Source organism: Callithrix jacchus, chromosome 11 (assembly GCF_049354715.1).
Source record: "Callithrix jacchus isolate 240 chromosome 11, calJac240_pri, whole genome shotgun sequence".
NCBI classification, from domain to species: domain Eukaryota; kingdom Metazoa; phylum Chordata; class Mammalia; order Primates; family Cebidae; genus Callithrix; species Callithrix jacchus.
Window position 1 is genome coordinate 81,781,615 of NC_133512.1, and position 21,277 is coordinate 81,802,891.

Below are 21,277 nucleotides of genomic sequence, written 5' to 3' on the forward strand. Positions count from 1 at the left end.
AGACGAAGCAAGGTGGGAAGGAATGACAGGTAACATGACATGCAAGGCTCAGAGGTGGAAGGAAGCTGCATATGATTCTGTTTGGCTATGAAGACTGCCAGAAAATAAAAGTCTTTAGAGAAAGGCAAGGTTAAGGTCACGAAAAGCAACATGAAAGCTCTGAGGGGGAAATTCCTCTAAGGGCTTTAATCAGGAGAGTATAAAGTGTGTGTTGCAGAAAGAGCATGCAAACTAATTGGGGTCAAGATTTGTTACCAAAGAATCACAAAATATGTATCAGTATGTGTCAAAGCTCTCTCAAAGTCTGCCACATAGAACTTGATCTAAAGTCAGAAATTATTTAGGCCGAAGTCAAATGCTTACAAAAAACCAGGCAAGTAATTAAAGTAAGTGAAGAGCCCCAGAAAACCACTGCCAAAGAGAAATGAGGGCAATATGGAATGATCTCACACTTAAACAAATCCAGAAATCAAAATTCTTCGGTGAAATATATTGATTGTTCAATAACAACAACTTTATCAATATGCTTTTTCAAAGCGCTGAAGTGCCAAACAAAATATTTGTGAAAATTATCCAGCTCCACAGATTGCAAGGCCATTTAAAACCTAATCCCTAAGATATAAAATTTGTGCATCAAGTTACCTCTTATTTGAGCTAAGCATATTTTCCCTCAAAACACCCTCACTAAATGAGATTTCTGAGAGAAAAATGCTTTAAAAACTCTGCTTTAGTGGCTATGAATGATAGAGAAAGGCGAGTTCACTAGTTCTCATTTAAGCAGAAATCTGTTTCTTTGTCTTTTGTTTTACTGATCTCAAAGTAAAATGAATGGTCCTAAGCACTCTGGAATGATCCTAAAAGTTTCTGAATATATGCAAATCTGAAAAGGGGAAAGTTTACAAATAGGAGCCATAACAAATATGGAACATTTTTGTTTTCATCTAACAATCTCTCATCTGATAAATAGAAATGAACACTAAAATGCTATTTCATGGATGAAAACTATCTGAAATAGTATATTTCACTACCTAATATTGTACTCAAAGTGCTGTTTTAAATCTAGGGCATACTGTCAGAATATCTGATACCTAGTTTATTGGGTAATTAATGAATCCAATGTATTAACATTTATAAGTAAAAAGAAAAAAATCAAGTTACATATACAGGCTTATCAAGGATGTACAGTTGTCCCTCTGTATACATGAGAATTGGTTCCAGGACTACCCACGTATAACTAAATCTGCACAGCGTAAGTCCCAGAGTCATCCTGCAGAACCCTTATATTAAAAAAGTCAACCCACTATAATACAAGTTTTATATCCCTCAAATCCACGTCTGGTTGAATACAAAGCCACATATAACTGTGCAGTTCCAACCTGTGTTGTTCAAGGGTCAATTGTAAATTATTTCCAGGAAAAATCTTCAGCTACTTATCAACATTAATTTTTGCATAGCAAACATATACGTAACTCTCAAATGTAATTAACATAATACAGAAAAATTTTAATTATCCATGATCCTATGCCCAAATACAACTACTTGACATTTTTAATCTATAATGTACACTGATATATAAAGGTTTTCGGTACCAATGAAACTGCCAGTTAAATAGCAATTCTATGTCCAACCCAATCCCACTATTGTAACGACCACCATCGATACATATTTTAAAGCATATCTTCCTATAGCAATCAAACTGGGCACCAATCCTTGGAGACATCTCTTCTATGAATGACTGCAAATATCCTAATAAAAGGAAACTAAAAAACCTCAATTGCAAATTGAATACCATCTTTTCCATGAAGATAGAATACATTCTCAAATACATCACAAGCACAACACTGACAGCAATTTGAACATTTCACAGTATAAAATGAGTGAAACAAAAGAATGGTGGGAGAGGTAGTAAGAGAAAGGAGGATGAAATTATCCATTTTCCAAAAAAAAAGAAAAAATGCTCCACTTAACATGATTCATTATAGCATTTTTTTACAGCGAAGCTCCTCCTAAGTGAAATTTTTGATAATTATACACTATAAGATAACTAGAATATAATTATTATATATAATTTTAAACTTTCATATACATCTATCATTTTTCCCTAATAAAACCCTGTAAGTTACAGATTATGTCACAAGTTTAAAGAAGAGGAAAATGAAGTTCAGGAAAGATGAGTGAGCCATACAGGATCTGAAACATAAAAGAGCTAGGGATGGATGAGCCAGACTTGAACTGAGGTCTTCTCTTTCCAAATCTCATGCTTTGGTTAACACAAGAATGCTTGGAACACTCAGAGTGCAGACGGTGTCCTTTAATAATTATTATTCAAACCAAAAGCTTTAGAATTCTTCCCAAGAAAAGGTTATCTACCTGTACAATGCTGCTAACCAGATAATAACTCCCACATTCTAGTTTGATCTGTATTCTATTGTTCAAAGTCATAATTGCCAAGGAATGTTTCTGGAAACAATAAATGGCTTTTTTAAAACTTTTCAAAGGTATTCAATGAGCTGTTTATTCCAAAGAATAAATCATAATTATCTCTCAAAAATTAAAATGTAGCATAGAAATTTATTATACATTGTATACTATTTCTTTGGGAAGTATTTTTATTTAAAACAAAAGATTAGCTGCTTGATTTAGATAGTATTCTAGCAAACCCATTTTTTAAAAAATCATCTGTTCTTTTTCCTTGTTTTAAAGTACTATGCTAATTAGGTTTATTCATACAAAAACATTTATTTACCAAAGTTACAGAGTTACAAAATGGCATACATAAAGGTTAAATTTTGTTTTGCTTTAAACCAAACAGATTTCAAGTTCCAGATCTGCAACTGATGTACATATGAACTATAAAAATGTTTTTATTTGAAAAATTATTTTGAATCTAATATTCATTATTTTCTACATATACCACTTTGATAACTGTGGTTAACTGTGTGAGATAACACATGCTATTTTCTTCTTCCAATTCTGTTTGAAAACAAACTCCAAATGAATAGAATATGTCAATGAAACGTCTCGTTGAAAAAGGATTAACACAGTGAAACTGTACTCCACATTTACAAATAAGCAGTTTCATTGTTAAAAGATGCTTGCAGGTTTTCATTCTCACCACAGATTTTCACTATATGTCCATTGTTCATAGAGGACCATGCTTCCTAGGGAGAAAAGTTCTTTTAAATCGAGTAAAAGGGTTTTTTCTGTATCACAGGATAATCATAAGATAGAGTACCCCTAAAGGGAATCAAGGTGGCTCTTCAATAATTTAACTCTCTGCCCTGAATTGCCACATTAAATTATCACATACTGTGAATTCACACCCTCTGAGAAAAAAAACATTTTCAAAATACCTGAATTGTATTGATTCTAAAAGACAAAAAACGCAAAGACAAGAAGCAGTTTCATGTACTTGACTAAATAATATCTCGGTCGATCAAGAATTCCAGAGATCTGTCTAAAGATGGTAAGTCCATCATTATTCTAAGTAAGCACCTTGTGCTACCTACAATAGATACAGGTAGACTAGACTTACACAATTATATTCCAGCCAAATGCTAAAGCATGTTGTTCTCTGAAGACATTTATCAGATTATGACTCTAATATAATCTAACAAGAAGATAACAACAAGTTTCCTCAGATTCTATATGGGAAAAATCCAACAAAGACTTAACTTCGTTGGCAGTGTTTCACACAGTACTCATAATAATTCTGTCATACTAAAAGAGCTATCTTACTCAAAATGAATAACATGAAATAGTCCATAATATATATTAATACAGGTGTTATTCGATTATTGTGTTTTAACTGAAAATTAGTCCAAAAGCCTATCATTCTGTAGGACAGACAGGCTGATTCAGTTCACTCGTTACTAAATTAAACATTTTCTGCTTTCCCTGCAACTCATTAAACATGCTATTGCAAGTTTAAATAACTCTGCGTTTTCATTTACACAATCACCCATTTTGCTATTGTTTACAGCAACCTAATTTGGCACATAATAATTCAGGCAGCATTGGATTTGTATTACACTGAAGTATTAATTTTTAATATAATTGCATTCTTTAGTCCAACAAAAGCTAGTTCAGTAGGGATTTTACTCATGTGAGTCTTCTATTATTATACAAGGCAAATTCTTCAAAGACTCTGCACCTTTCTTTGCCCTACGGATTCATTTCTCTATAAATTAAAAACTCGTTATAAGCTTATTTAAACTAGCTTATTTGCTTAAATAATGCAGTGAATTATTATATTGGTACAAAATATATGGCCCATACATCTTTAAAACACCTTTTCCTAAAGAATATTTGATTCAATAACTAAGCAAGGCATGTTTTCCTAATACGATATGTAATTACTAAACCCCACAACTTCACATGAAGTTTACTAAAGAAACTCTTAGAACATCAATAAAATAATGATAACTAAGAGTTGTTCCTTTATGCTTCCTATTACCGCAAATCTCAAAGATGCAGTTATATGGAGAAATACAAAAGATAAGTTAACATGTCATCCCACAAATGTGAGTGATCACAGAGTACAATGGACATAAGAAGAAAAAAGATGACCTGATTGAAAACAAGTAGATCAAGGGTAAAATACAAAATATGTTCAAAGGTAGTAGGGCCTTAATCATTAATTACCATCTATATTGTTCACTCATATTTATATACCTTCTACATGATGGCTTATAAATATTAATACTATTTAAAATACTGGTTTTATCAAGAAAGCATTTTTTAAGTTTTAATTTTTATTTTTTTATTTTGAAACAGTCTTACTGTTTCGAAAAAAAAAGAGTAAGAATGCAATGGCACAATCTTGGCTCCCAGCCACCTTCGCCTTCCAGGTTCAAGCAATTCTCATGCCTCGGCCTCCCAAGTAGCTGGAATTACAAATGCCCACCACCATGCTGGGCTACTTTTTGTATTTTTAGTAGAGGCAGGGTTTTGCCATGTTGTTCAGGCTGGTCTCAAACTCCCGACCTCAAGTGATCTGCCCACCTTGGCTTCCCAAAGTGTTAGTATTACAGGCATGAGCCACTGTACCTAGCCAGAAAACATATTTTTGAAATAAATGTGTTAAAACTACACTTTTCAGTACTTACATTAAAGCTGAATGGCCACTATCACATGGTTAAATGAGGAAATAAAATAATTAATTATAACTATGCATAACTTTGGCAATTTAACCATCGGGTGAACTGTACTTACAAAAACCTAGAGGGTATAGCTTACTACACACCTAGGCTATATGGTATAGCCTATTGCTCCTAGGCTACAACCCTGTACAACATGTGACTGTACTGAATACTGTAAGCAGCTGTGACACAGTAATAAGTATTTGCATATTTAAACATATCTAACCTGTCTAAACATAGAAAAGATACAGCAGAAATCTGGTACAAAAGATTTAAAATGGTACCTCTGTAGAGTGTGTACAAGCTCCATGAATGGAGCTTACAGTTTTGGAAGTTGCTCTGGGTACGTCAGTGACTGGTGAGTGACTGTAAAGGCCTAGGACAGTACTGCACCACTGTAGACTTTATAAGCACTGTACATTTGGGCTACACAAAAATTTGTGATAATTTTTCTTCAAAAATTAATTAGACTGGACATGCTGGCTCATGCCTCAATCTGAAAACTTTGGGAAGCTGAGGCAGGAGGATCATTCAAGGCCAGGAATTTGAGACCAGCCTGGGCAACGTAGTCTATGTTTAATTTTAATTAAAAATTTATAAAACTAGCTAGGACTTGTGATGTGTGCCTGTAGTTCTGAGGCAAGGGGATCTCTTGAGGCCAGGAGTTCAAGGATGCAGTAAGTTATAAAGAAACCACAGAGTGATTCTCTCTCTAAAAAATAATTTTAAAATAATAGTAATACATTAAGCTTAGCTTACTGTATAATTTTATAACTTTTAAAATCTTAAATTTTTTTTTAAAATAAGCCTATAGCACCTGGTATATTCCCAGGCGGTCTCCCATCCAAGTACTAACCAGGCCTGACCCTGCTTTGCTTCCGAGATCAGACAGGATCGGGCACATTCAGGGTGGTATGGCCGTAGACCAAAATCTTAAAGTTTTGACTCTTGTAATAGCAAAACTTTAAAAATATATATAGCTGTAGAGAAATACTTTCCTTTAAACCATTATAAATTGTTTTCTATTTTTAAAAATCATTTTCTTTTTTAAGTGCTTTCCTTAAAAACTAAGACACAAACACACAAATTAGCCTAGATCTACACAGGGTCCGGATCATCAAAATCACTGCCTTCTACCTTCACATCTTATCTCCTTGGAAGGTCTTCAGGGGCAATAACATGCATGGAGCTGTCATCTCCTATCATAACAATGCCTTCTTCTGGAATACCTATGGAAGGACCTGCCTAAGGCTGTTTTACTATTAACTTTTGTTGTTGTTTCAGTAGAAGAACTACACTCTAAAATGATTAAAATTATAGTATAGTGAATACATAAGCCAGTAGCAGAGTTGTTATCACAGTCAAGTATTATGTAATGTATATAATTGTATGGGCTAGACTTTTATACAACTGGCAGCACAATAGGTTTGTTTATACCAGCATCACCACAAACATACCAGTAGTGCATTGTGCTACAATGTTAGGATGGCTATGACTTCACTAGGCTATAATAGGAATATTTCAGCTCCATTATAATTTTATAGGACCACCATCATATATGCAGCTCATTGTTAACCAAAACATCATTATGTGGCTCATGAATGTATGTCAACTGTAATCCAAGTTATACAAAACTGGGAGTAAGCTACACCATCCCCTTGGCCAGGTCACTACAGAGCAGAATCTGGTAAAAGGTAATTCATTTTTAGACCTAATCTAGAGAGATTATGTTAACTACAAGTACAAAGTAGATTCAAAATTTTGGGATGGCACCTATAAGATAATGCGAAGGTCTCTGCCTATAAAGATATTTTTTCATAACAATATTCTTATACACCCTGGAAGTCTATTTTGCAAAACAGTTTCATCATAATGGGTCATGTTACTTTAGAAAATGTATAAGAATAAGTCATTTTCATATGAAATATATGAGGAGAGACTGCTTCTCTAAGAGTATACAATCAAAACAGATATTAAAAATTATGGACATAAAATTATATTATGAATACATGACAAGAGAATTGACTGTCCTATCAAGTTTCACATTTGTTAATTTAATAAAAACAGACCAGCTTAAATTGAATCAGTAGATTATGAAATTTTTAAATGGTAATTCTTAGTACTCTTGATTACAGTATAAATACAGATGGGGATAAAAAACCATGATGTTTGAAATGAGGGATATTTGGAATCAAGAATAAAAATTCCAGGAAGCCAAGCACTATGAATCTCAGTAAAAAATGTGCCCTTCTCTATTTAACATGTAACTCTTAGTATAACGTAACAAGTTCATAGGTCAAGAACCTTCCATTAACTTCTTTAAGTTGATCTGTTTAATAACATAAAATCATTTAATTATGGCTAATTTCTCCACAGCCCTTAAATACAGGATAAAGATGAACAGTGTCCTGAAAGTTCTCTCATCATAGTTTAGCTCTCTGAGGTAGGTGCACTTCATAATAATCCCGGCACCAAGACCTCCCCACAACATGATTTCCCTCTCTGACTGCATCCCACTGAAATACTGACATAGTTGCTGTTCTCTGTGTATAATACAAATAAAATTAATGAAAACTAATAAAGGAATTATCATTCTTTGTCTTATGTGACCAAGTCAGAACTATTTCTAAAAGGCTATTATCAATCTAAATTCCCTTTATTTTCTGATTTAGGGCTTCATTCATTAAGCACATTGTGAATATCAACTATGAACTAAATTACCAAGTCTTTAACAGAACTCAGGAAGGCTAGAGTCTACTGAATAAGACAAATACTTTCTAGGATAAGTATAACATAACATGTAAATAATATATCAGACAGAGGCACTGGTTTCTATAGGAGAATTCTTAATCCAGACTAAAGAAAATAAAGTGAAACATCAGGAAATGGCCTTAGGCTAAATCATCAAGGAGCTAGTTATTCAGATGATTCAGATAGGCCATTTCAGGCGCAAAATTCAGGAACAAAATGCATTAAGACCTTCGGGGGAAAGACACATACGTATGAGTGAGAAAGAAACTTCATTGAGGTCAGAAAGGTAAGCAAGGCCTTGGGTGTCATGCTAAGAAATATGGATTTTATCCTGAAGGCTATGGGGAGAGACTGAGGATTATTAAGCAGGAGAGAGAGACAAGACCAGAGTTGACTTTTTAAAAGATCATGTTTGAAACAATATACCAGTAGCCTGTTAGCAGATGACTATGGTAATTTAAGTGAGAAATGATGAGGTCCTCAGCCAAGGTAGTGGTGGCAGGGATTCAGAAAGCAAGAACTGAATCAATACATACAGAGTAGAACCTACTATGGGTGGGTATCATTCAAGGTACTATGAATAAACAATAAACAAAAATCTCATTCTATAGGAACTTTTATTCTGATGGCACACAATCTATAAACAAGATAAATAAATAAAATAGAATTTCAGATAAGGATAAGTACAAAAGAGAAAATGGCTGGAAAGAGGAAGAGAATATATCAGGGAGTGGGGTTGAAATCTTATATAGAGTAGCCAGGGATGGTTAGTAAAGGCTCAAATGAAGTTAAGGAGCAGGTTATGAGAAGCTCTGAGTCCAGAGCATTTCCGTAATAAGGAAGAGCTAGTACAATGGTCCTGCTGCAAGGCTATGCTTACATGAGTGGGAGAAAAGAAATGGGAGCGGGGGCTGGAAGAGAAGGCAGTTGACTATGTCTAACCCTTGTCCTCTGGAGTTCTAAGTAAATAGACAAATAGTATTTATCCAAGAGGCAAAAACAATCTCTGAAACACCTGTAGCAAGATGTCCCCAGCTAAAGATTACCTATAGTAAACAGAACCTAAGATTTATGAGGTATGTTTTCCTAGATAATATCTTAAACAGACAGAACTGTCTCAAGTATTAAATGGAGATTTCATAATTTAAATATTCCTGCTATATGAGGTAATCTCATGAGTATCATATGGAAACTTCATCTGTTCTGAGCCAGAGAATCCTGTCCAATATGGAAAGGACCTTGGAAGCTACCCTTGATATCCTGGACCTCTCTCTCTCTCTCTCTCATTTGTCTAAGTTTTTAGAATGCCTATGTCTTTGACATTAATTAATTGAGTCTGATACTGGGCAAGGTCTCTAATACATGTTTATCTGATTTGATGGTCTGGTTCTGTATATTTGCTTAGGGAGGAAGAGCCCAGTGTGAATGGAAGGGGAATCATTAAAAAAAATGAGTTCATAGAGTTAACGAGTAGTTAGCTAATATAGTCCCCTGTAAGCCACTGTAAGGCCTTTGACTTTTACTCTGAGAGAGGCAGGAAAACATTGAAGGCTCTGGAGTAGAAAAGTGACATGGTAATTTTTACTGGTGTCATCAGAAAATACTATAAGGTGCCAAGGGCAGAAACAAGGAGACTAGTTAGGAAACTGTAAGAAGCAGGTGACAGATGTTGGTGGCTGGGAGAGGTAGGGAGAGTGAGAAGAAGTATTTTTGCATTTTTTTGCAGAAAAAAACAAAAAGATTTCCCAAGAAAGTGGATGTAAAATATGAAAACAGTAAAGAAAAAGGATTCAAGGAAAACCTCAAGTTATGCTCTGAGCATGTGGAAGAATAAAACAGCTATTTGTTGAAATGGGAAGAACCATGGGCAACAGTTTAAATAGGAATGAGGAGGAGTTCTCCTTTGGATATACAGGCTTCCAAATCTAAGTAAGCATCTAAACGCAGATGAGAAGCGGACTATTGGAAATAGGAGTCTGGATGTATAGGAAAGAAGTCTGGAACAGAGAGATAAATTTGGGAGTCATCAGCATATCAATGTATTTTTAAACCACAAGACTGGATGAAATCACAAAGAAAGGAACTGTTACTAGAGAAGAGGTCCATGAACTGGTACCCGGGGTGCTCCAATTATTAGAGATTAGTAAAAGAAAGAGGAACAAGCAAAGATGACTGAGTAGTGACTAGGGAAACTAGAGGCATACCAGGAGAGCATGGCTTTGCTGGAAGCCAGGGGAAGGAAGCATTTCAAAAAAGAAAGAATGAGCATCTGTGCCTTTTTAACAGTAAAGAAAAATGAGGATTAAAATTTGTCCATTGGATTCAGCGACATGTAGGTCACTGGTGACCTGAATAAGAAGAGATATGTAAAAGGCAAAACACATCAGTTTTAGATATCTAAAAATAATTCCTAAGATTCTGACTAGGATGAATGGGTAGGTGATAGGATAGCTGCAGATGAACGTAGTGAGTACAGTTTTAATACTCTACAATCAGCTTCAAAGTATAAGGAAAAATTTCCAATTTACATGTCTGACTAATAAGGTGTTTACACTTGAAGTGAAATATAAACACATTAACACAAAATCAAGGGAAAAAGTCTCACATTATACAGTTTACTATTTTTTACCTGTCTCTTCTTAAAATGAGATCATGACCATCACTTGATAAGGACATGGGCTCATTTACCAAAAAAATTATCTGGGATTTAATGGCTTTCTCAGTTTAAGAGGAGAGATTCAGATTTAGGACTACAAGCTTGCCCAACAGTGTCAAATCCTCTGGGTAGAGAAGATATTTCAAAATCAGACATTTCTGCTGGAAACAGCAGATGGGAAATTTGTTTTATTTTATACATATCCTCTTGGCAGATATATCTCTGAAAAACTTGCCATGCAGAAATTAATTGTCTAAGCATGATTTTTTTTTTTTTTTTTTAGATTTTCACCCAACAGGAATCAAACCTGTGAATAGAGAATTTAAGGCTGGATAACAGCACTATTTTTGACTTGATTACAAAGCAGAAACTGAAAAGACCAGGTGCTGACTAGCTAGTTACAGGGAAAATCAGATGGTGAGATTGACATCCAAGGAAAATGCATGGCTAACTACGATGCTGCCCCACTACCTTAATGCCAGGGATAAATTCCAGACTCTGTTGAAGAATCAGTTTTCTCATATCGGTAAATGTGGCTCAGGGTAGAGAAAGGGCTAAATCTCCCAGAAGTGAAGCTTTGGTACCCACAGTTGTGCAGCATAATATGCTGTAGAGCAGGAACCAATGGGAAAGAACACTGATATATTGAATTCTCCTTATTAAATTCCAATCCTGAGTCAGGTGGGAGGTGCCGTAGCAAAAGTTCTAGGCACTGGAGCTGGCAGCTCGTGCCATGGAGCTGAGCTCCAACGTCTCCCCTATTCAACATAGTATTGAAAGGTCTGGCCGGAGGAATCACGTAAGAAAAAGATAAAGAGTATTCAATTAGGAAAGGAGGAAGTCAAATTTCCCCTGGAACTTCCTGCTCCTTCAAGCAGGAGTGAACCAAAGACAAAACCACATGATTATCTCAATAGATGCAGAGAAGGCCTTCAACAAAATTCTACAGCCCTTTATGCTAAAAACTCTTAATAAATTAGGTATAGACGGAATGTATCTCAAAATAATAAAAGCTATTCACAACAAACCCACAGCCAATATCATACTGAATGGGCAAAAACTGGAAGCATTCCCTTTGAAATCTGGCACTAGACAAGGGTGCCCTCTCTCACCATTCCTATTCAACATAGTATTGAAAGGTCTTGCCGGAGGAATCACGTAAGAAAAAGAGATAAAGAGTATTCAATTAGGAAAGGAGGAAGTCAAATTTCTCTATTTGCAGATGACATGATTTTATATTTAGAAAACCCCATCGTTTCAGCCCAAAATCTCCTGAAACTGATAAGCAACTTCAGCGAAGTCTCAGGATACAAAATCAATGTGCAGAAATCACAAGCATTCCTATACACCAATAACAGACAAACAGAGCCAAATCAAGAACGAACTGCTATTGACAATCCCTACAAAGAGAATACAATACCTAGGAATACAACTAAAAAAGGATGTGAAGGACTTCTTCAAGGAGAACTACAAAGCACTGCTCAAGGAAATAAGAGAGGATGCAAACAGATGGAGAAACATTCCATGCGCATGGTTAGGTAGAAACAGTATTGTGAAATGGCCATACTGCCCAAAGTAATTTATAGACTCAACGCTACCGCCCCCCCCATCAAGCTATCAGTTACCTTCCTCACAGAACTGGAAAAAAAACACCTTAAACTTCATAAGGAACCAAAGAAGAGCCCATATAAGCAAAACAATCCTAAGCAAAAAGAACAAAGCTGAAGGCAGCACACTACCTGACTTCAAACTATACTACAAGGCTACAGCAATCAAAACAGCATGGCACTGGTACCAAAACAGAGATACAGACGAATGGAACAGAACAGAGGCTTCAGAAGTCATGCTACACACCGACAACCATCTGATCTTTGACACCTGACAAAAACTAGCAACGGGAAAAGGATTCCCTATTTAATAAATGGTGTTGGGAAAGTTGGCTAGCCATGCGCAGAAAACAGAAACTGGACCCCTACCTTACATCTTATACAAAAATTAACTCCAGATGGATTAAAGATTTAAACGTAAGACCTAACGCCATAAAAACCCTAGAAGAAAACCTAGGCAATACCATTCAGAACATATGCACAGGTATGAACTTCATGACTAAACCACCAAAAGCAATGGTAACAAAAACTGAAATAGAAAAATGGAGTCTAATTAAGCTTAAGAGCGTCTGCACAGCAAAAGAAACAATCATTAGGGTGAACCAGCAACAAACAGAATGGGAAAAAATTTTTGCAATCTACCCATCCGACCAAGGGGTAATATCCAGAATCTGCAAAGAACCAAAACAAATATACAAGAAAAAAAGAAACCCATTCAAAAGTGGGTGAAGGATATGAACAGATACTTTTCAAAAGAAGACATTTATGCAGCGAACAAACATGAAAAAATGCTCATGATCACTGGTCATTAGAGAGATGCAAACCAAAACCACACTGAGATACCATCTCTCACCAGTTAGAATGGTGATCATTAAAAAATCTGGAAACAACAGATGCTGGAGAGGATGTGGAGAAATAGGAACACTTTTACACTGTTGGTGGGAGTGTAAATTAGTTCAACCATTGTGGAAGACAGTGTGGCGATTCCTCAAGGACCTGGAAATAGAATTCCATTTAACCCAGCAATCTCATTACTAGGTATATACCCAAAGGACTATAAATCATTCTATTATAAAGATACATGCACATATATGTCCACTACAGCATTGTTTACAATAGCAAAGATTTGGGAACCAACCCAAATGTCCAACAATGATAGATTGGATAAAGACAACATGGCACATATACAGCATGGAATACTATGCAGCCATCAAAAAGGATGAGTTCATGTCCTTTGCAGGGACATGGATGGATCCAGAAACCATCATTCTCAGCAAACTGACACAAGAACATAAAAGCAAACACCCCATCTTCTCACTTATTAGTGGGTGTTGAACAATGAGAACACATGGACACAGGGAGAGGAACATCATACACTGGGGTCTGTTGCGGGGTGAGGGGCTAGGGGAAGGATAGCAAGGGGTGGGGAGATTGGGAAAGGATAACATTAGGAGAAATACCTAATGTAGGAGATGGGGGATGGATGCAGCAAACCACCATGGCATGTGTATACCTATGTAACAATCTTGCAAGATCTGCACATGTACCCCAGAACTTAGAGTAAAATAAAAAGAAAAAATTCCAATTCTTTGTTACCTGCACCTTTTACACAAGTAAGCAAGAGTTAACTGTTTAAAGCAAGCTTGTTTACAGATCACTGGAAACAATTATCAACTTGATGAGCTTCAAAGGGCTGTGGGATAATTTAGTACTAATATAAAGAGATAGACAACATTTCTAAAATGTTGCTTATTTTAGCAGAAAACAGTTGAAGGCAGATTCCTTTCCACATGGTTCAGCTGACAGCCAGCTGCCCACATAAATTCACGTGAGTACATTCTCTCCAACTGTCTCTGAACATAGAATAGGCTATATTACTAAAAGTCTTTTTCTGTTGGAAATGTATTCTATTCTATTAAACATTTTTTCTCCTAGGCCTTGGCTGCATTTTCATGAGCAGTATATTGAACCAAAATCAAAATCTCAACTTTTTGTTGAGATCTCTGATTGTCAATGGAATCTCATAAATATCAATTTGATTTAACAAACCCTTTTGGAGCAGTGATAATTTGTCCAGAGCTGTACTAATGATGATTTAGAGACCAATGGTTATCATCAAGGATTGAAGGAGGGGATCAGCAGGAACAAAGAAATTAGCAAAAAATTTCATGGAAGGGACACTATTTGAGATGCACTGTGAAACATGGCCAGGGTTTTAAATGGTAGAAAAGCATTCCTAAAAGGAAACATGACGTGCAAAGACCAAGATGGGCAGAAGCATTGAGTCTGCACAGGCCCAAGAAAGGCCTGCTGAGAAATTGCTCAAGATTTCAGAGTAGCAGAGTGAGATGATCCAGGTTTGATTTTTTTTGAAAACTAGACTAGGGACACGATAATGCAGGATAAAGCCCTAAAAATATGAGAGTGAGAGAGAAAAAAACAAGCATTTGTGGTCAAGAAAAGACATGACAGGGGGTTTCTGTTTTTATCTAGGGACATTTAAAGAAAAATAGATTTTTGTAGGCATTACAAGATTAGAGTCTACATGACTGGGTTAACGACTGACTACCCAGTCGGTGAGGCCTTCCCTAACCAGCCTATCCTAAAATCACAGCAGCCCACTTTTACACATATGCAACATGCCTCTTTTTGAGTTGATTTTTTAAATAGAACTTATCATGACCTGACATACTTTCAACATGTTTAAACATATATTAAAGCATATTTTACTCAGTTTATTGTCTTTCTTGAATATAATGTAGTATTTATGAGGACAGTGACTGCTGTATCTCTACAACCACAGGTAAAACTAATTCACTAAATGAATAAATACATAAATGAACATAAAAATGAATCAAATCTAATGCTGTCATTAAAAGAAACCAGAGAGCCAGGCGAAGTGGCTCACACCTGTACTCCCAGCACTTTGGGAGGCCAAGGCGGGTGGATCACTTGAGGTCTGGAGTTCAAGACCAGCCTAGCCAACATGGTGAAACCCTGTCCCTACTAAAAATACAGTAATTCGCCAGTGGTGACACAGGCCTGTAATCCCAGCCTCTACACAGCTGAGACAGAAGAATTGCCTGAACCCAGGAGACAGGGCAGTGAGCCAATATTGCACCACTGCACTCCCACCTGGGAGACAGAGCTAGACTCCGTTTCAAAAAAAAAGGCGTGGGGGAACCATAGGGTTGGGTTTTTTCCCCCCCCTGAGTTATGAGGCAACAGACAATTAAAAAAATAAAATAAAAAATAAAAAAAGCATTAGGGAGGCTCAAGAGACCTAAGTTCTATCTCCATCTCTGGCACTAAGAACATCTGTCAGTTTAGGCAAGTCGTTTTTCTTCCATAAAGTACATTTATTTCATCTATAAAATTGGGACTTAATTGAACTTACATATGCCCACTGTAAAATTAAACTAAGTCCCCAGTTAAATAGCAAAGACTATGGCATTTTCCTGCCAGACATATGAAACTGCCACATTTTTGTCATGCCACTGCCCTCTTATACATGTGGTTAAAATCGCTTGCTCAGAAAGAACTTATGATGCAACAAACACGTTTCCATTTAAAAGAATGTTTACAAACAGCAGCTCTCCTATTTCTTGAATCAAGCGCAGCATGAGCAAGGTCACAGCCTCATCTAGATGAAAAAAAGCAATCAAAGCCCGGTGTCTTTGATCAATTTCTCTACCCTAGCTTTCCAATGATCCAGAAAGCTTGTTTCCCCAAAGGCCACCCTTAACTGATTCAATACCATGTTTTCTGGATGATTCTGATCATAAGTTTAGTCTGAGGATCACAATTATAAATTCAATTCCTCCATATGTCCAAAATTCCCTCTAGTGCTGACGTACTATATTTTAACAAATTTTTATAGGATCTTACCAAGTTGTGGGACTGATAATCTTTCTTCTTAATACAAATTCATCATCAGAATATGTATGATCTCAAACAGATCTTTTTTGAGGAATTAAGAAGAGCGTAGTGAATTAGGGGAATTTCAGACAATTTGAATGGGTAATAAATAAAATTGTAAAGTCTTTTGAAAATATAAAATTACTAAGATTTATTCAATGTCATCATTTAAACACGCCCTAGTTGTTATTATTTAACCTTTCTCTCCCAGTTGGTCAGCATTATAGCTCACGAGCTTCAGGGTGATGGGGCATCATGCCGTCTGTTTCATTGCTAGGAGCACTGGTCTCCCCAGGTCACTTAGTATGATCATAAACATGGCCTCAAAGGAATAGTGACTCCATTCCCTAAGAGGCCAGAAGCTCAGATGTTCTTCTCTTAATTCTCTCACTGATTTACTGGACATCTTCTTAGCAGGACATTCTTAACCTTGAACTATCTTTTGACCCAATCTTTAATAGACTCAATATGGGTAACAGTTTTTTTTTCTTTTTCAAGATTACAGATTATATTAACTTTTTTCTATATACTATTCTCCAGGAATAATACTACTTATCATCCACAAAGGTGTTTGCTGGGTCAGTTAAAATATGATTCCAGGGTAGATCACAAATTGCGATGTGAACCAATGATCATTCATTTTTTTCTATGAGTTCATGAGTCATTGTATAAAAATAGTCTCAGTTCATTCTCTGTATTATTACAGGTTATCTTTTCCAAAGTAGTAGTAGTAAATTCTGGCCCATTCATGCCTGTATACTATCTATTTAAGCTTGGTAATTCAATAGATTTTTTAAATGGCAATAATAATGAATAATAACCCCAGTTTACAAAGAGAAGAGAGGAAGCAGTGACTTATACATTTATTTTAGAATTAGACAAAAGTCTCTGTCCCCAATTTCCTCACTCATCAACACCCCACCACCATGATGTTTTAAATTGTACCATTAGAGATTTATCTCTATGTGTTATATATTACTCCCCTCCCCAGACATTCTCTTTTAAAAAGCTGGTATCTCTAAAAAGAGTAGGATATTAGAATGCAACTAATCAATAGCATTGTGTGAAGCCCCACAGGGTACAAGGAACTCAATTAGATGTTTGGATAGCAGAGTTAGAAAACTTCACCTAGCTCATGGTTCTGCTGAAGGCAGGATTCCAGTAACAGGTTTCAGCTACATGGTGGTAGCAATAGGAAACAATGCCAAGTAAGCTTGCTGGTTTCAAAAATTTTGTTTTTGTTGTTGATCTAATTTCAAAAGAAAAGGAGCCAGAAGTGAAAACTGCATTCCCAGCATAAAGATACGAGTTAAACACTTCACATTTCCTTTTTTTGCTCTTTGAGACCTAGTCTTGCTCTGTTTGTCCAGACTGGAATGCAGTGGCATGACATGACTCACTAAAGCCTTAAACTCCTGTACTCAAATGATCCTTCTCTCATCAGCCTCTCCAGTAGCTGGGACCACAGGCAAGCACCACCATCCCTGGCTAATTTGAGTTTTCCTATTTTACATAGAAACAGGACCTCACTCTATTGCCCAGGCTGGTCTAAAACCCCTGGGCTCAAGCAATCCTACTGTCTCAGCCTTCCAATATCTGGAATTATAGGTATGAGCCACAGCTCCTGGCCAAACCTCAGATTTCTAAACAAACTATTATCTTTTCTGGTCCTTGGTAAATTGTAGGCATCTGCAAATATTGCCCATTTTTTATTACTTCTAAAGTAGGTGGAGCAAGGTCCAATTACTGCATAGGGCACAGAAGTAAGGCTCATACAGGGAGAGAGGGCCTCAGGCTCTGCCTAAGTTACTTCTGCCTACATCTGCGAATGTGTGAGATCCATACTCAGTCATGAGTTAACAAGGCAACTGGCAGTGCAGAGTTAATGGAGATAGAAGGCTTCAGTGTAAAATTTTTATCAAAAGCAGCATCTGCCAATTTAAGAAACACTTTAATCTGACTCATTTCCTTGTCCCAACAAATACCAGTCTTTTTCAGGTTGTCACATTATTATATTGTCTCATCATGCTAAGACATTGTACAAATAAGTATTAAGAAATGTAATTCATATAGAAAGACATTATTTATATGGAAAGACTGAACAAATGATAGAATTTTTAAGCCAAATCAAGTATATATCATGTTGAAAAACATGCACGTATGCAAATAATTATAAAGTGGCAAGTACAAAAATTACGTGTTTGCTATATACTGTGGTCTCTCTGAAAACAGTGCCACTTACTTCATCTTATAATTTAAAAATAAAAAGACACATTCACTGAAAAATTTTATTAAACATACTATGAATACAGTATTTTCTTCTGTGTGTATATGATGTTAAATGCAAATTTTAATTAGTGGTAGTATGTATTAAAGTGGTTGTTTTGTTTGTTTGTTTTTTGTTTTTTGTTTTTGAGACGGAGTCTCGCTCTTGTTACCCAGGCTGGAGTGCAATGGCGCGATCTCGGCTCACCGCAACCTCCGCCTCCTGGGTTCAGGCAATTCTCCTGCCTCAGCCTCCCGAGTAGCTGGGATTACAGGCACGCACCACCGTGCCCAGCTAATTTTTTGTATTTTTAGTAGAGACGGGGTTTCACCATGTTGACCAGGATGGTCTCGATCTCTTGACCTCGTGATTCACCCAGCTCGGCCTCCCAAAGTGCTGGGATTACAGGCATGAGCCACCGCCCCCGGCCGTATTAAAGTGTTTTTAAGAAAGCAATAACCAATGTCCACATCATGAAAGAAGACATAACAAATTATGAAATGATGTTACTAAAATATGGAATTATGTGTTTAAATCCATTTAAGTCCCAGTAACCTATCTAAAAGAAGCCCTATCTAATACAAACTCACCACACAGAAAGGCTCTCCTAAAGTATATAATCAAAATCCACTCAGACGTCTTCTTCCTGGCGTTGCACCATTTTTGGCTACCTAAACCTGCTCTAAGGAGAAGCATTGACCATGTCCTGACTTTAGAATACCTCTCTCGATATTGGCTAACTCTTCTTGTCTTTCCAGATTCAGTGCAAGCATCATTCTTTGGTTTTGCATGTTTGTATATGAACCTATACAAACCCTATTCCTATTGTACTATCTTTGTGTGTCTATGCATGCATGGGTGTGTGTGTGTGTGTGTGTGTGTGTGTGTGTGTGTATCTTCCCCACTGATTTGAAAATCACCCATTTGCTTTTCCTAGTGCCTACAATGTAGCTGCCCTAATTAAATGAGGGCAGGAGAAAGCTGTCTTGCCTTTTATTTAAAAAAATACAAAACTATTACATTCAAAGAATACGTGTCAAGTGAATGTACTATAGCATAGATTCCATTACTTGAAAGTTATCATTACCTGTCTCCCATTATGAAAAACTTCAGTAGTGCCTTAAAGAAACCTGTTCTACTGATCTGCTTTTCATTTTTTAATAACATTCAGTATTATTCTTGAGCACAGTGACAGAATGCAATCCTAGGACCGAAGAGTCTAAATAGATTCTATTTGTCATGAATATTTTATTTAGTGACTTGAATTCTTTTTTATGTAGATGTAGTCCATCAATTATCTCATATATTTATCAGAGTTCATTACAAAAAAGAAAAAACTCTTTAAAAATATGATGCAAAGAGAAGAAACTTTATGCTATTATGTGAGCAAATTAGCTGTCAAAACCAACTTTAAAAGGCTTACCAAATAGCATCCTACCCTTTAGAAAGTAGTTTCCAAGGTAAAGAGTTTAATCGAAGTAATTTCTACGTGATACCTATATTTCAACAATTTATGAACAGTACATTTGAACTGAAAAGACCCCCATCTAATGAAAACACAAGTATTTATTTGTTTTTAATTGTCTTACACCAAATTTTTTCTTTAGTCCTCCAGGATTATATAACAATTGGATTTTGTTTATGCCTACTAACATGGCATCTCTAAATTGAGCACATATCTTACATTAACAATTTTTCAAAATCTTAATGTAAAGTACAATCTCAGGACCATGTTACTCCTGCTAAGAATATTATACACTCCATTAGCATGCTGATATAGTTTGGCTGTGTCCCCACCCAAATCTCATCTTGAATTCTAATTCCCATAATCACTACATGTCATGGGAGGGACCCAGTGGGAGGTAATTTAATTATGGGGACAGTTACTCTCATGCTGTTCTCATGATAGTGAGTGAGTTCTCATGAGATCTAATGGTTTTATAAGGGGCTTTTCCCCCTTTTGCATGGCACTTCTCCTCCCTGCTACCACATGAGGAAGGGCGTGTTTGCTTCCCTTTCTACCATGACTGTTAAGTTTCCTGAGTCCTCCCCAGCTATGCTCAACCTCTTTAACCTCTTTCCTTTATAAATTACCCAGTCTTGGGCAGTCCTTTATAGTAGTGTGAGAATAGATTTATTACACATGCCCAATGGAAGAATAGCCAAAAGCTGAATGACATAAATTTAACACAAATTAAGACTGCTTTTGGAGTAAAAGAATGCAAATTATACTCATGCCCTCATGCTACATTTGGCCAGTGGTTCTCAAGCTCCAGTGTATATCAGAACCAAAAGGAAGGCTTATGAACACAGATTGTTGGGCCTTACATTCAGAGTTTCTGATATAGACAGAGTAGGTCTAGGTTGGGGCCTAAGAAATTCCAAACATCCAAGTGATGCTGATGTTGCTGTTCAGGGGACCACATTATGACAGTCACTGGCCCAGGTAACTGCATCCACACAAATGCCTGCCATGACTCCAAATCCACTTCTCAGGATCAGGCTTATCTACCCAACCAATCATTTGGGTATCTTGGATAGTCCCTGAGTACAAATGCCCTGCATTACCTAAAACCTATCTCAGAAAACAAAAAATGACACCACCACAAAGCAAGTTGTTCAAGTTGTTCAAGCTTAGAAGTCATTCTTAACTACTTTCTCTCTCTGGCCATATCTAATCAATTGGCAAAAAGGTTGCCTATTCTATTCTTACACGTTTCCAATCTGTCCATTTCATCTCCACTACCACACTAATCTAGACCAGAGTCATCTCATGCTTGGACCACAGCAACAGCCTCCTAACCAGACAAATACAAACATTCTATTTCTCCTTTTGCCCCACCCAATCTGTTTTCCACAGTGCAGACAGAACAATTGTTATAAAACATAAACATGATGATGTTAAACTTCTCCAATGACTTCCTGTATCTTTTAGACA

At 36.4% G+C, this 21,277-nt stretch overlaps 1 protein-coding gene and 1 pseudogene across 21 annotated transcripts in view; both read right to left on the reverse strand.

Moving 5' to 3' along the window:
- Positions 1 to 21,277, reverse strand: part of IMMP2L (inner mitochondrial membrane peptidase subunit 2) — a 935,160-nt gene that overhangs the window by 608,199 nt on the left and 305,684 nt on the right. The window lies entirely within an intron of this gene.
- LOC118143981 (5S ribosomal RNA) lies at positions 5,947 to 6,067 on the reverse strand (annotated as a pseudogene).